The sequence below is a fragment of the Cricetulus griseus genome, unplaced genomic scaffold (assembly GCF_003668045.3).
Source record: "Cricetulus griseus strain 17A/GY unplaced genomic scaffold, alternate assembly CriGri-PICRH-1.0 unplaced_scaffold_2, whole genome shotgun sequence".
In the NCBI taxonomy this organism is placed as follows: Eukaryota; Metazoa; Chordata; class Mammalia; order Rodentia; family Cricetidae; genus Cricetulus; species Cricetulus griseus.
Window position 1 is genome coordinate 1,330,674 of NW_023276919.1, and position 16,824 is coordinate 1,347,497.

Consider the following 16,824-nt stretch of genomic DNA (forward strand, 5'->3'; position numbering starts at 1 on the left):
CAGAATAGTGAGACTGCCTTTTTATAAGTGGTTATAGAAGTTCCTAAGTCATTATGTCAAGAATATGCTTTTGGACTGTTTACAAAATTTATGTAAATACTGATGCAAATTCTACTGTCTTAGAATTTGTATTGAGTGATTTAGGATCTTCCTTCCTTCCCTCCTTCCTTCCCTCCTTCCTTCCATCCTTCCTTCCTTCCTTCCTTTCTGTCTTTCTTCCTTTCTGTCTTTCTTTCTTTCTTTCTTTCTTTCTTTCTTTCTTTCTTTCTTAAGACAGGGTTTTTCTATGGCTTTGGAGGTTGTCCTGGAACCAGCTCTGGTAAAACAGACTGGTCTCGGGAAGTCAGAGAGATCTGCCTGCCTCTGCCTACCAAGGGCTGTGATTAAAGGCGTGTACCACCAATGCTTGGCTGGATTTTTCTTTTTTAAAGACACGATTTCTCAGTGCAAAATCCGTGGATGTCCTGGAACTTGCTTGGTAGACCAGCCTTACCTCAAATTTAGGGACCTCCCAGCCTCTGTTTCCCAAACCCTGGGATTAAATATCTGTCCTAGCACAACCAGCTGCCTAAATATTTTTCGTGGCAAAACTGTTTTCTCAAAACAACCTTATTTCTTCTGTTACCCAGTTTTCCAGATTTCTTTTATTCTCCTAACTATTATATATTACTTGTCCTGACAATATTATCTCAAAATGAGACATTAAGAAGTACCATATAAGTTATGACCCTTCCTTCATGGAATACACAGTGCTACCTAATTTATTTTTCTTAATATGTATCTGATATAACAACATTCATCAACTGCTTAGCCACCTAAACACACCTATGATATATACTGAGAATGCAAAATAAAAATAAACATCAATTAACCCCATTTATCAAACAAGCAAGTAAAATCTCATTCACCATTAACTTATACAACACTTTTGCTTATTTTATTGCATGTGTTCTATATAATGGGTTAAGCTTTATATATATTAAGTTTTAACATGTAAATTTTACTGCTGTGTCTGTTCAGTTCCTGAGATAATTTTTGATGTGTTAGTGTTTTATATGGATTAAGAATGTTTGATCTCATATTTCACACTGTATTGAACTTGGAAAATCTTTAGATTGCTTAACTTAAGGATTAGGTGCTTTAAAATGTTCATTCATTTGTCTTAGAATCAGGCCTCTACATATAGCATATATAAAACATAAGAAAGATGGAGAGAGTAGAATTCAAATAGTCACAGTCAATTTCTCTTCACAAAGAAGACATATATATATATATATATATATATATATATATATATATATATATATATTGTGTAAAGGAAGGATTTCATATTCAGGAACCAGATCCAATTAGGTTGAATTCTAGATTTTTTTCTTTTGGACCAGATGATTATCTGTTCTTCTATATTTCCTCTAAAAGTGGTGTGTCTCTGGATACTAATTTATCAGGATAGTAAAGAGGATTGTTATGTAGTAGATGTAGAATAGTTTGGTTAAAATGCAGAGCTTCGGTTTGTGTTCAGTATGATTTTTAGTGAAATGACAAGCCTTTTTTATTTTTAGAGTAATGATTCCTGCATGACTTACAGATTCTACTTTGTTATTGACATTTAAATCCTGTCTAAGACATGGTAGTTTCTTCCTAATGAAGTGATGAGCATATAACCATGAAAATTCCCTTTCATTGACCTTTGTTTCTTGGGATGAACATAAAGTTTACTTTTAATTAAATGATCCAGTGCTGAAAACGAGCAGATACTAGATTAGAGTGCATTTCTAGGTTGAAGAGTTTTAAAATATGGATACCTAAATGTGAAAACCAAGACTGAAGGAAAGATAATTTACTAGAGTGATTCCTAGTTGCCATGGACTTAATGTATCTCCTAACGTATCTCTTATTTCTATAGTATGCTTAACAAAGTGACTTTGTACTAGAAGTGAACAGAAGCTTGCTTAGGTCAATGTTACCTGAAAATGAGATTCTTGGTCTTCATTACTCACCTGCAGATTCATCTGATTGCTTTGAGAACAGTGGCAAAAGAGTTCTTAAAATGTTCAGCTAGAAGGTGTCTGCCTCTGCTCAGGCTTATTATACAGGAAGGGTATTTAGGTTATCCTCTCCTCTATTGCTTGGATTATCATTTGGTGTTATCCTTTTAGAACCCTGGAAATCTCCCTAATGCCAGATTTCTCCTCGGACCTATAATGGCTCCTTCTATTAGGCTATCTCTCATCCTGCCCTCCTCAATTATTCCCTCGACTCAATCTTCTTGCTCCCCGATTTTCTCCTCTCCCCTCATCTTCTCCCCCCTCTCCCAGCTTCCTCTTCCTAACCCCCTATGCTCCCAATTAGCTCAGGAGATCCTGTTTCCTTCAATTTCTCTGGGGAACCATGCATTCTTCTCTTGGGGTCCTCCTTGTTTCTTACTTCCTCTGGTGGTGTGGATTGTTGGCTGGTAATCCTTTGCTCTATGTCTAAAATCCCTATATGAGTGAATCCATACCATGTTTGTCTTTTTGTGACTGGTTACCTTACTCAGGATGGTTTCTTCTAGTTCCATCCATTTGCCTGCGAATTTCAAGTTTTCAGCAAGGGACTGATCCAGACCCCTGAACGTGGATGTCAGTGAGGAGGCCTCAGCACTCTATGGTGCCTCTGGTAGCAGATGAGTATTTATCCCTGACTTAAGAAAGAATTTGGGAGCCCATCCCATATGGAGGGAAACTGTCTCAGCCTGCACAAGTGGAGGAAGGCCTAGGCCCTACCCCTGATGACATGACAGATTTTCGTAATTCCCTGAGAGCAGAGGGGTTCTCGGGTAGGAGGTTGGTGGGGGGCAGGAGAGGAGGAAAGGGAGAGGGAGCTGGGATTGACATGTGAAGCAGGTTTCTTTCTAATTTGAACTAATAAATTAAAAAAATATTCAGCTAGTGTCCATCAACTTTAGAGGATTTTGGCCTTTTTTTGGACTTCCTACTTGTAAATACATAGTTAGAAAGCTTTGGTAAATCTGTATAACTTATTATTAATCATAACTATTAAACTCTGTCTTAACTCTGAGCCTCCACTTCCTTATCTGTGCAATATAAACAATCATAGTGCCTACTTTAAGGCTTATTTTAATAGTCATGATGACAAGATGTTATCTCATACTCATCCAATAAGTGTTAGGTAGCATCGCCATTATTATTTTACATAAATATCTGCTTCGACTATTTGAAAATTGCAACCTTCAAATAAAATAAATGAATATGAGTATCATGTTGAATAAAATACATGTCTAATTACTGTTCTTTCTGAGAGAATGAGGTCTAAAAATAAATTAATATATCTAAGTATTTATTTGAGACAGATTCAATTGGCAGCAGCTTGTCAGTGATACAGGATATGAGAGAGGCTAAAAAACAATTTTTTTATGGTGAAAGTCCCCAGACCCCTAAGGGACACAGTGTCCCGAGAAACCCCAAGACTCAGAACTCTGACCAAGAGCTGCAAAAGCAAGAGGGTTTATTGAACAGATGCGCATTTGGGTGTCAGAAATATCGGGAAAGCTGCACACCCTGCATGGGGTGTAAGCTCCTTATATAGGAAAAACCACAGATCAGCATACAAGCAAGGTGTACAAAGTAATTGTTTAGAAAGTATGAACTCATGTTAGAGTGGTCACCCAGGTGTGACGTGCTTTTCTACAAAGGAAAAACCACAGTATGTACCCTGAAAAGTCCCCTATTGTCTGTAGTCTTGGTGTGACCCAAAAAGGAATGTTTGTCTGCCCTCGGTTTGGGGCCAATCCTTGTCCTGGGCCAAGGCTTGTGGGAAACATTTTCTCTCAGCAAACTAAAATCTTTCATTATTCCATTTCTTTTGTGAGGATTTAATCCTAAAACTTAGGTCCTTCTTGTTGCTTAAGAGCCTGATATTGCCGGGTAAGAACTAGGGCTTGTGTACTAGACAAGCGTTTCCCTCATGTAAGGGAGTTTTTTTGACTTAGCATTTTTACAGGAAAATGGGCAAGGGAATCTTTCCTATGCTACTTACTACTGACTTGTGACAAAGTTAGGGACCCACGAGGGCTGCAATGCTAGTCAAAAGCAAAGAAGGGAATTTAGGCAGTGGGGAATCCATCAGGAGCTTATGGTTGGCAGATTTTGTTTCAGAGATAGGGGGTGTCCATATCAGCTGGACTATTTCACATCCACAGTAAGTCCAGAGCTTGCAGTCTTTGGGAGCATGCTGTACTCAGCAACTGATATTTGTCTGCCAGCAATGGAATTCTGTTGAGACATATTTAAACTGGGAACAGAAGTTAAAACTTATGTATCTTATTGGAACTCTTAGGCCCATATTTCTAGTGATCAAGAATTGCAGGAGTTCCAAGACAATGGAGAAAATCTCATCCTCAGGTACAAATAGATGGGATAACAGATGTTATACTCATTTGGAGTTCTTTTCTTACTTGTGAAAAGTGGATCTAAGGTTTATGACTTTTGAACCTCTGAAGCCTATATGGACTTTATTATATAATAGGACATAGAAATTTTAGACATTTTATCATTACCAATCTGTATTGAAATCTACATTGCAGAAAAAGCAGATAGTGGGTATTTGTACAAGGGCAGAAACATATTTATAACTTTGAGTTCTAACAAATCTGTACATTTGGATTAGAAACTTGTACATTTTTCTTCTGTCTAGAGAGTGAGGTACAGATTGGACAGAGGTGTTTTGGGCCTCATGAAAAGCCCTTTAAGTTTATATTTAGATGACAACTAAATAAATCTAAATACATTGAGCTTGTGACTGAACAGCATGTGGTTGGTTTTATCAGCTTATCAGAATTTTATTAAAAGAGCTATTAAGATGGCTATAGTTTAACCATTAATATTATCAGAGATCTGAGAATGATAAATTTTATGCAGTTTTTGAAACTATTAAAAATGACAGGGTCCAGTCCATATACAGTTAGCCATACCCAAGTCTCAATAGTGTTAGGGGCAGAAGTAAATCTTTACCAGGTCCATGAAGACAGAGTTTTTTTCTCTCTGTGGAAGAGGGAAGTGGAAAAGACTGACCTTATTTTGTCTAGGCAAAAGTGGTACAATCAATTCTCCAGTGTCCTGTAGCCTGTCCACAGTCTGAGCCCAGTCCTGCCTGGCAGTAGGTGTAGGATCTGAGCATCATGATCACTGGTCAGCGTTGTCAGCTCAATTTTTTATTAGCATATGCAAATTTTGCTTGTGATCTTAAATTTTAACTCTTTTGATTTAAGCACAAATATTAACAATATAATAGAAGCATTAATAACTTATAACCTTATAAATTTGAACAATTAAAAATCTTTTTTTGTCTGTTTGTAAGAATATAAAAAATAAAGCATCCTTTGATGTGTTCAAAATCATTATCAGCTGGGTGACTATTAAATTTATGTTGTCAATTTCCAGTGTTACTAGTTTTAACATTTTGACAGATTTAACCATGAAAGAGTTTTAATATCATCTTTATTAAAAAGATATCTGAATTCCTGATAACCCAAATTTAATGACTGGAGCTCAGAGATAAATTCTGAGCTATGTCCACAAATGACTGGCTGATGTTGGCATTAGACAACAAAAATATTTGAACAATTTTTGATTTGGCTTTTGGCTTCTAATAAAATTTACATTTAAACCAGAAAACCCAGATAGAAACTTTTAACAAGTATATATAATTTTGGGGTGTGGGGAGATATGTACAATTTTAAACAGAATTAACATGGTGTGGTCAAAATTTTTAACCTGTATTATTATTATAAATAGATATGAGAGCCCATAGAAAACAGTTTACATTTTTCTCTAACATTTTTATGAGTTTCTTTTGACCCTCTTTTAATTTTTATTACTATTTGCTCTTTTTTTTAATTGTTTTAGACATCCCCATCTTAGACAAATCTGGTCTGGGTTTCCGTGGGGTCCAGAATTAAGACTTCATGTTAGTCACCCAGGTGTGACATGCTTTTCTACAAAGGAAAAACCACAGAATGTACCCTGAAAAGTCCCTGATTGTCTGTTGGCCAGGTGTGACCCCAAAAGGATTGATTGTCTGCCCTCGTTTTGGGGCCAATTTCCTTGTCCTGAGACAAGGCCTGTGCGAAAATTTTTCTCTCAGCGAACTAAAATGTTTCAATGGCATTCATGGTATTTTGTAAGAGGTGGTAGGAATGACAAGGGAGGTAGGGATAAATATAAGAGTTATATAGATAAGTAAGGTAATGATAACTGTTTAGATTGAGGAGATTCACAAAATAAATTTTTGAGCTCAGATTAGCAAGACAAGCCAGTAGGAGATATGAAAAATGCTAGATTAAGAGCAGTTTCAATTCCTGATTATTTATCCAGCCTTTTTATTTCCAGCATCGCCACATTCTGTGTTTTCTTTATTGTGTCTATTTCAGCTTTCATATCTTGAACTGTTTCGAGTGTTTCCTTCACTTGTTTTGTTGTTTTCTTCTTGGCTTTCTTTAGATTCTTTAAGAGATTTATTTCTTGATTTTTTTGGTTTGTCTTTTCCTCCATTTCATGTGGTTTTTTTGCTTGTTTTTTCTTCTATTTCTTCAAGGGATTTTCTCGTTTCCTCTTTAAAGGTCTCTATCAAATTCCTGAGATAATTTTTGAGGTCCATCTCTTCTTCATCCTTTGTGTTGGGCTTTTCAGATCTTGCTGGTTTGGAGTCCCTAGATTCTGGTGGTGTCATATTGGTCTTTCTGTTATTTAATGTGTTCTTGTTCTTTCTTCTTCCAACCTATTCTTTTAGTGGGTGCAGGTGGGATCTCTCTAGCTATTCTTGTGACCCTGTGGTGTGTGGGCCAGGACTTCAATGTCTGAATCTCTGGATGGTCTTGCCTCTCCTGGTAGTCTCCTCACTAGGTAGGGGTTAGGCCTTGGTAGGGGTCAGGCTGACAGAGTGAGAAGGAAGTGTGAGGTGTTTCCAGACTCAGGGAGCTCCTCACTGGCTGGGCGGGTCAACTCCAAGCAGGCTCAGGCCCAGGGAGATCAGGGGCGAATGGGACTTTGGATAGATGCTGGCAAGAGCAGAGGTTACACTCTGCTTGGAAAGGGTCAGGCCGGCTGATCAGGAAGGAAGAGTGGGGTGTTTCCAGTCTCCAGAACCTATGCTTTTCATACAGTCTCTGCTCACAGTTACAAAAATGAGTAGCTCATGGACAGCTAATCCTTTTAGATAATGTCTCCTGCCACAGAGGTCTTAGTCTTTTACCAGGTATCTCACAGAAAATTTCAAAATAAATCAAGGTGCCTCTGTAGGATCATGACTAAGGGAATGAAAACTCTTCTCCTTGAATTATAAAATGTTTTCCCAAAACAAATCTACTAGGAAATCTAGAAAAAAGTAACACTTCTTGGTGCATTTAAAATGGAATATATGTTAGCCTGGGTGTCAATTTTGTATCCTATATTCACTGATACCTGTGTCTACCTTTTTGCCAAGGCATATGTCACTGTACAACATTGTGGAATTCTTTGAACCCATATCATGTGTGCAAGAAGCCAGTATTATTATTGAGTATTTTGTTCTCCCCAAAGCAATATCCATTGTACCTCCTAGGAAACAGCATGCATTGAGGTGAGTTTTCTGTCATTAAAGCCTATGCTGTTTTAAAGTCTATGGACCTCAGTGAAGAGTGCAGATTCCAGGCCAGGTTTGAACAACTCCAAAATTGTTTCAGAAGAGAAAGTAGAAAACACCAACTGCCTGTTCCTTTGCAGTAAAGCAAATTATAACAAGCCAGGATTCTATATGAGTTAATGTACAAGGGAGGAACTGCTCAGTGTCCCCTTCGTACATTCTCATCAGAGAACTGAGATACCATCTACACAGAATCATATTGAGTATCCATTGATGTTTCTGGCCCCTCTAAAACCTCTCCTTCCTGGGATCTCAAATGACCTCAGTTAGTGTGGCCTATATTCTTGAATTAGAGGTCACACACTTCCATTGTGAAAAATAAGTTCTTAATAATTTTTATATTTTCATGTGATTATAATATTGCTCCATGAGTTTGTGTGGACAAAAATCCTCGATTTTCTCCCTGAATGTAATTTCCATTAGTATAAATTCTTAAGAATATGACACCCTCATTAAAAGCTAAAAATGTCTTTTCATTTGTGTTTCCCTGATGGCAAAGAATGTAGAGCACTTTTTTCTATGTCTTTCAGCCATTTTAGATTCCTCTATTGATAATTATCAATTTAGTTCTGTAACCCATTTTATTTTTCTGCATATTTTATTTCTGAATTTCTCTGTAAATCCTCTATTATGGTATTTCAATTACAAACAAGATTGTTTTACATGACAATCGCAGTTCCCTCTCCCTCCCTACCTTCCCTACCCTCCCCAAATAAAACCATAACTATCACATATTTTTTCTGCTCCCCCTTGATGGTGAGGCCTTCCATAAGGTGTCATAAGGGTCTGTCGTATCATTTGGGATAGGGCCTAGGCCCACCCCTGTGTGTCTTGGCTCACGGAGTATTCCTTTATGTAAAATGGGCTCCCAAAGTCCACACCTATGCTAAGGATAAGTACTGAACTACTACGGGAGGTCCGGTAGATTTCCTATGTTTCCTTACTGAAACCCATGTTCCTGGGTTGTAGATCAGTCCCATGTTGGTATCCCAACTATCAGACTGGGGACCAAGAGATCCCTGATGTTCATGGCAGCTGTTTCTGTGGGTTTCACCACTCTGGTCTGGACCCCTTTGCTCTTCACTTGTCCTACTCTGCAACTGGATTCCATATCAGTTCACTGATTAGTTGTGTCTGTCTGCTTCTGCTTCCACCAGTTGCTGGATGAGGGCTATCAGTCAACACATAAGTCAGCCATCAATCTCATTATCAGGGGAGGGCATTTAAGGCAGCCTCTCCTCTGTTGCTTAGATTGTTAGCTGGTGTCATTTTTGTAGATCTACAGACATTTCCCTAGTTCCTGAATTTCTCTGTAAATCCTCTATTATGGTATCTCAATACTTGTTATCTTCTATTCTTTCCCTGACTCAAACTTTCTGCTCCCTCATGTAGTCTGCATCCCTCGTCTTCTCCTCTTCTCATTCTCCAAGCTCCCTACCCCCTATTCCCATGAACCAATGTGCCCAGGTGATCTTGACCCTTTCCCCTTCTCCAGCGAACCATGTATGTCTCACTAAAGGTCCTCCTTGTTTACTAGCTTCTCTGGCAGTTTGGATTGTAGTCTGGTAATCCTTTAGTCTGTGCCTAAAATCCAAATACCTGTGATGACATACTATGTTTGTCTTTTTGTGATTGGATTACCTCACTCAGAATGGTTTTTCTAGTTCCATCCATTTTCCTGAAAATTTCAAGATTCCAGTGTTTTTTTTTTTTTTCTGCTGAGTAGTACTCCATTGTGTTATTGTACCAGATTTTCTCTATCCATTCTTCAGTTGTGGGGCATCTAGGCTGCTTCCAGTTTCTGGCTATTACAAATAGTGTGCTGCTATGAACATAGTTGAACAGATGTCCTTATTGTATCAATGTGCTTCTTTTGGGTATACACACAAGAGTGGAATTGCTGGACTTTGTGGTAGACTGATTCCTAGTTTCTTGAGGAATTGCTGTACCGATTTCCAAAGTGGCTGTACGAGTTGGCACTCTCACCATCAGTGGAGGAGTGTTCCCCTATTTCTAGACCCTCTCCAGCATAAAGTGTCATAGGTGTTTTTGATTTTGGCCATTCTGACATTAGTAAGTTGGTATCTCAGAGTTGTTTTATTTTGCATTTCCCTGATGGCTAAGGATGTTGAACATTTTCTTATGTGTCTTTCAGCCATTTTAGATTGCTCTATTGAGAATTGTCTATTTAGTTCTGCATTTCACTTTGTAATTGGTTTGTTTGGTGTTTTGGAGACTAGCTTCTTGAGTTCTTTGTATATTTTGGAGATCAGCCCTCTGTCTCTTTTGGGGTTGGTGAATATCTTTTCCCAGTCTATGTGCTGCCGTTTTGTCTTGTTGACTGTGTCCTTTGCCTTACAGAAGCTTCTCAGTTTCAGGAGGTCACTTTTATCAATTGTTGGTCTCAGTGTCTATGCTACTGACATAATGTTGAGGAAGTGGTCTGCTGTACCAATTAATTTAAGGGTATCTTCCATTTGGCTTCTAATAGGATCATTGTGGCTGGATTTATGTTAATATCTTTGATCCATTTTGACTTAAGTTTTGTGCTTAACGATAGACTTGGATCTATATGCAGTCTTTATAATCCTGCATTCACTTATGCCTGCACCATTTGTTTCAGATGTTCTTTTTATTCTATCGTAAAGATTTAGATTGTCAAAAATCCTTTGTTTTGGGTATGTGGGTTAATTCAGTGTATTCAACTATACTTCTTTAATCTACCTGTCTTTTTTTGTGCCAGTACCAAGCTGTTTTCTGGGCTACAGTTCTGTAATAGAGCTTGAAGTCAGGGATGGTGGTGCCTCCAGAAGTTCCTTTATTGCACAGGGTTGTTTTGGCTATCCTGGGTCTTTTGTTTTTCCATATAATGTTGACAGTTGTTCTTTCAAAGTCTGTGAAGAATTGTTTTGGGATCCTGATGGGGATTGCAATGAATCTGTAGATTGCTTTTGGCAAGATTGCCATTTTTACTATGTAGATCCTACCTATCCAAGACCATGGGAGTTCTTTCCATTTTCTGATATCTTCTTTATTTCTTTCTTTAGAGACTAAAAATTCTTGCAGTACAGGTCTTTCAGATTTTTGGTTTGCATTACCAAAGGTATTTTATGTTGTTTGTAGCAGTTGTAAAATGTGACGTTTCTCTCATTTCTTTCTCCACCAATATGTCATCAGTATTTAGTAGGGCTACAGATTTTTTGAGTTAATCTTGTATCCTGCCAGTTTGCTAAAGGTGTTTATCAGCTGTAGGAATTCCCTGGTAGAGTATTTCAGGTCACTCATGTAGACTCTCATATCATCTGCAAACAGTGAGAGTTTGCCTTCTTCCTTTCTCATTTGTATTCCCTTGATCTCCTATTGTTGTCTCATTGCTCTAGCTAGAACTTCAAGGGCAAAAATATTGAAGAGGTATGGAGAGAGGACAGCCTTGTCTATTCCTGGATTTTAGTGGAAATGCATTGACTTTCTATCTATTTAATTTGATGTTGGCTGTGAGCTTGCTGTATATGCTTTTATTGTATTAAGGTATGTTCCTATTATACCTTTTTTCTCCATGACCTTTATCATGAAGGGATGTTGGATTTTGTCAAAGGCTTTTTTGGCATCTATTGAAATGATCATGTTGGTTTTTTTCCCAGAATCTGTTTATATGGTGGATTACATTAATGGATTTTCGTATGTTGAACCATCCTTGCAACACTGGGATGAAACCTCCTTGATCATGGTGGATGATTTCTCTGATGTTTTCTTGGGTTCCATTTGCCAGTATTTTATTGAGTATTTTTGCATTAATGTTCATGAGGGATATTGATTTGTAGTTCTCTTTCTTAGTTGTGTCTATTTGTCACTAGGTTATCAAGGTAAGTGAAGCTTCATGAAAATTGCTTGGCAATGACTCTTCTGCTTCTATTGTGTGGAAAACTTTGAGGAGAATTAGTATTAGCTCTTCTTTGAATTTCTGGTATCATTCTATACTGAACCCAGCTGGACCTGGGCTTTTTTTGTTTGGAGAATTTTGATGACTACTTCTATTTCCTTCTAGATTATAGGTTTGTTTAAGTTGCCTATCTGTTCTTCTTTCAAGTTTGGTAAGTGATACTGTAAAGAAAATTGTTGATTTCCTTTAAATTTTCCAATTTTGTGGAGTACAGGTTTTCAAAGTATGACCTGAAGATTTTCTGAATTTCCTAAGTGTCCATTTTTATGTCCCCCTTTTTCATTCCTGATTTTATTGATTTGCATGTTCACTCTCTGCTGTTTAGTAAGTTTGGATAAAGGTTTATCTATCTTGTTGATTTTCTCAAAGAACCAACTCTTCGATATATTGACTCTTTGTATTGTTCTCCTAGTTTCCATTTTATTGATTTCAGCCCTCAATTTGATTAATTCCTGGCATCTGCTCCTCGGGGTGTATTGGCCCCTTTGTGTTCTAATGCTTTCAGTTGTGTTTATATTCTCTAGTGTGATTATTCTCTGCTTTCTTAATGTGGTTACTTAGTGCTGTGAACTTTCCTCTTATCACTGCTTTGAAAGTTTCACATGAGTTTGGGTATGTTGTGTCTGCATTCTCATTGAATTCTCGGTAATCTTTAATTTCTTCTTTTATTTCTTCCTGGGCCCAAGAGTTGTGCAATTGGGTGTTACTTAATTTCCATGATTTTGTAGATTTTCTACAATTCACACTGTTGTTGAATCCTAACTTTAAAGTATGGTGGTTTGATAAGATACAGGCGGTTATTTCAATTTTTGTACCTGTTGATGTTTGCTATGTTGCCAAGTATGTGTTCACTTTTAGAGAAGGTTCTATGTGGCACTGAGAAGAAGGTATACTGCTTTGTGATTTGATGGAATGTTCTATAAATACCTGTTAAGTCCAATTGGGCCATAACTTCTATTAGTTCCTTTGTTTCTTTGTTAAATTTTTGTCTTTTGTTCCTGTCCAGTGGTGAGAGTGGGGAGTTGAAGTCTCCCACTATATGTGTGTGTGGTTTATTGTTTGATTTGAGTTTTAGTAATGTTACTTTGCAAAGATTCATGCCTTTGTATTTGGGGCATAAATGTTCAGATTTGAGACTTCATCCTGATGGATTTCTCCTGTGATGAGTTGGAAATGACCTTCTTCATCTCTTTTGACTGATTTTAGTTTAAAGTCCAATTTGTTGGATATTAGGATTGCTACCCCTGCTTGGTTTTTTGTGTCCATTTGATTAGAAAATCTTTTCTCAACATTTAATTTTTAGGTACCATCTGTCTTTGAAGTTGAGTTGTTTTTCTTGTATGAAGCAGAAAAATGGATTCTGTCTTCTTATCCATTCTGCTAATCTGTGTCTTTTTTTCAACTTTTTTATTTCAATTAGAAACAAGATTGTTTTAGATGACAATCCCCTTTCCCTTCTCCCACCCATCCTGCCCTACCCCCCCAACTAAGACCTTATCTGTCACATATCTTTCTGCTCCCCCTGGATGATGAGGCCTTCCATACAGTGTCATCAGAGTTTTTCGTTTCCTTTGGGGTAGGGCCTAGGCCCACCCCAGTAGTATTCCTCTATATGGACTGGGCTCCCAAAGTCCACACCTATGCTAGGGATAAATACTGGGCTTCTACAGGAGGTCCCATAGATTTTTGAGGTTTCCTCCTGGGGTCTGGATCAGTTACATGCTGGTATTCCAGCAATCAGAATGGGGAGCAAGATTTCCCAGATGTTCAGGTCAGCTGTTTCTGTGTGTTTCACCAGTATGTTCTGGACCTCTGTGCTCTTCATTGGTCCTTCTCTGCATCTGGGTTCCAGCTCTGATCGGTGATTAGTTATGGGTGTCTTCTTCTACTTCCACCAGCTGATGGATGAAGGCATATAAGTCAATCATTAATCTCATTATCAGGGAAGGGCATTTAAGGTAGCCTGTCCTCCGTTGCTGAGATAGTTAGTTGGTGTCACCTTTGTAGATCTCCAGACATTTCCCTAGTGCCTGTTTTCTCTGTAAACCAAAAATGTCTCCCTCTATTATGATATCTCCATTCGTGTTACCGTGTGTTCTTCCCCTTACTCATATTTTCTGCTCCCTCATGTCATCGGCATCCCTCTTCCTCTTCCCTTCTCATTCTCCTTGCTCCCTCCCCCTCTTCCTATGCTCCCAATTTGGTCAGCAGATCTTGAACCTCTCCCCTTCTCCAGGGGACCGTGTATGTCTCTCTTAGGGACATCAATGTTTATTAGCTTCTTTGGCAGTGGATTGTAGGCTCGAATCCTTACTCTATGTCTAAAATCCGCATATGAGTAAGGACATACCATGTTTATCTTTTTGCGATTGGGTTACCTCGCTCAGAATGGTTTGTTCTAGATCCATCCATTTTCCTGCAAGTTTCAAGATTCCATTGTTTTTTTTTTTTCCACTGAGTAGTTCTCGATTGTGTAAATGTACCGCATTTTATAGGCAAGTTAAGACCATTAATGTTGAAGGATATTAATGACCATTGGTTGTTCATTCTTGTTTTGTATTTGGCGGTGTAGTGAAATTATGTGTGGGATTCTATCCCTTTTATCCTTTGGGCTGTTGGTAAACTAGGATTATCTATTGCCTATATTTTTCTGGTTGTAGTTAACTCCTTGGGTTGCAGTTTTCCTTATGGAACATTCTGTAGGGCTGGATTGGTGGATATGTGTTGTTTGAATCTGGTTTTCTCATGGAATATCTTGTTTTCTCCATCTATATTGATTGAAAGCTTTGCTGGGTATAGTAGTCTGGGCTGGCATCCGTGGTCTCTTACTGTAGGTAGAATATCTATCCAGTATGTTCTGGTTTTCAGATTTTCCATGGAAATATCAGGTGTAATTCTGATAGGATTCCCTTTATATGTTACTTGTCCTTTTTTTGCTGCTCTTAATATTTTCTCTTTATTCTGTATGTTTGGTGTTTTGATTACTATGTGTTGAGGAGACATGTTTTTTGATTCAGTCATTTTGAAGTCCTTTAGACTTCTTGTACTTTCATTTGCTTGTCTTTCTTTAGGTTGGGAAAGTTTTCTTCTATGATTTTGTTGAATATGTTTTCTTTGCCTTTGAGTTAGATTTCTTCACCTTCTTCTATACCTAGTATTCTTAGGTTTGGTCTTTTCAGGGTATCACATATTTCTTGGATATTTTGTGTTAGGGACGTGTTGAACTTGAGATTTTCTTTCTGTACCCCAATTTTTATTGGATTTTTTTGGTGTTTTGGAACCCAGCTTCCTGTGTTCTTTGTAAATTATGTAGATCATTCCTCTGTCAGGTATGGGGTTGGTGAATATCTTTTCCCATTCCGTGGGCTGCCCTTTTGTATTGCTGAGTGTGTTTTTGCCTTACAAATGCTTCCGGTTTTATAGGAGAAAATAGAGAAAGCAAATTAAGAGATACAATCACAGAGGGAGACAGTATGAGTTTAAAGAGGAATGAGGCACAAGAAAATGTCTAGAGAGCTACAAGGATAACACTAACTAATCATCTAAGCACCAGTGGAGATATTACCTTAATTGACCTCTCCTGATAATGAGATTGATGATTAACTTATATGCCATCCTATAGCTTTCATCCTGCAAATGATGGAAATATAAGCAGATACCCACAACTAAACAGTGAACTGAACTAAAATCCAGTTACAGAGAAGGAGGTGTCATGAGTAAATTGGTCAAGATCAGGCTTGTAAAACCAAAATACCCAGCTCATTTGAACAGGGGGAATGATCACTGGGATACCACCATGGAACCGAATCAGACCCCATGAATATGGGTGTCAGTGAGGAGGCCTGAGAAATCTATACGGCCCCTTGTAGTAGATCAGTACTTATCCCTAGCATAGCAATGGAGTTTGGGAGCCCATTCCACATAGGGTGTTGCTCTCTCAGTCTAGACTGCAGGCAAAGGCCAAGTCATTATCCCAAAGGATATGACAGACACTGAAGTCCCACCCGAGAGGAAGACTTTACTCTTGCTGAGGAGCAGAAATCTTATGGGATAGATAGCATTATAATGGGGGGCAAGGGAGTTGGGGAGGGAGAGGGGACTGGGATTGACATGTAAAACAATGTTGCTTCTAATTACAATAAATATATAGGAAAACAAGCAGAAAAGTACAACAACTAATGTACCAAAATGTATGAGTGAAACACCAGGAATCTTAAACCTCCCTAATACAAGAAACTTTGCGTTGTCTCCATTTGGGAATTGCAGCATATGGGATGTATCTAAGTGGTCATCAATCAGCTGGAATGTTATATTAATGGGTTTACTTACCTGTGCACTGGACTGAAGCCATTGTAGGTTACTGTGGGGCAGCAGAAGTAAAAATATTTATACCTGAGATAGACTTGTGCCTCCTGTCTAAGTCCAGGAGAATACGTGAGGTCATGGGTGATTGTGTTTGGTTAAGTATTTGACGATATAAGAGATTGTGACAGACAGATCATAAGTATTTCCTGGCAAGTGTGACAGAAATCTCACTGCCCATATCATGGGCCCAAGAAACAGAGAGCATCTGAGATGCAGTTTTTACTTGGGGATCTTAATATCTTAAAGCATATACCCATGTACTACTTTTAATATCACCATCCAATGGAGTAGATCCTCCACATGCGCCTATGACAAATGGTCTGGACATTTTGAAGCAACTGGAACTACTAACCAACATGAGACTACCTACTCTCACTAAATATTGTCTGTGAAGGACGTGCTCCAAGTCATTTATTAGTAGATTTTTCTCTTAAGAAGTAAAAACCTATTGGGTATTCTTTATTAGGTCGGTACCCCAAGTTTAATTGGATTATTTGGTGTTTTTTTTTTCAGGAATATACAAATGTCTTTTTTTGTTTTTTTTTTTTTGTTGTTGTTTGTTTGTTTTTCGAGACAGGGTTTCTCTGTGTAGCTTTGGAGACTATCCTGGCACTCACTCCGGAGACCAGGCTGGCCTCGAACTCACAGAGATCTGCCTGCCTCTGCCTCCCAAGTGTTAGTATTAAAGGCGTGTGTGCACATTCTAAGGTCCTTCTCTTCTTTAGGAATTTTGGTCACTACAGCTTCTGCTGAAGTTAGCAAGGAGGCCACCCCAGCAGCATCTAGTAAAGCAGTTCTTACAACCTAGAGAAAAATGTTTATAAATTGATTAATGAAAC

General features: G+C 38.1%; 1 pseudogene; it reads right to left on the reverse strand.

Moving 5' to 3' along the window:
- The window catches only part of LOC100751980, a 110,555-nt pseudogene that overhangs the window by 78,429 nt on the left and 15,302 nt on the right, over positions 1–16,824 (reverse strand).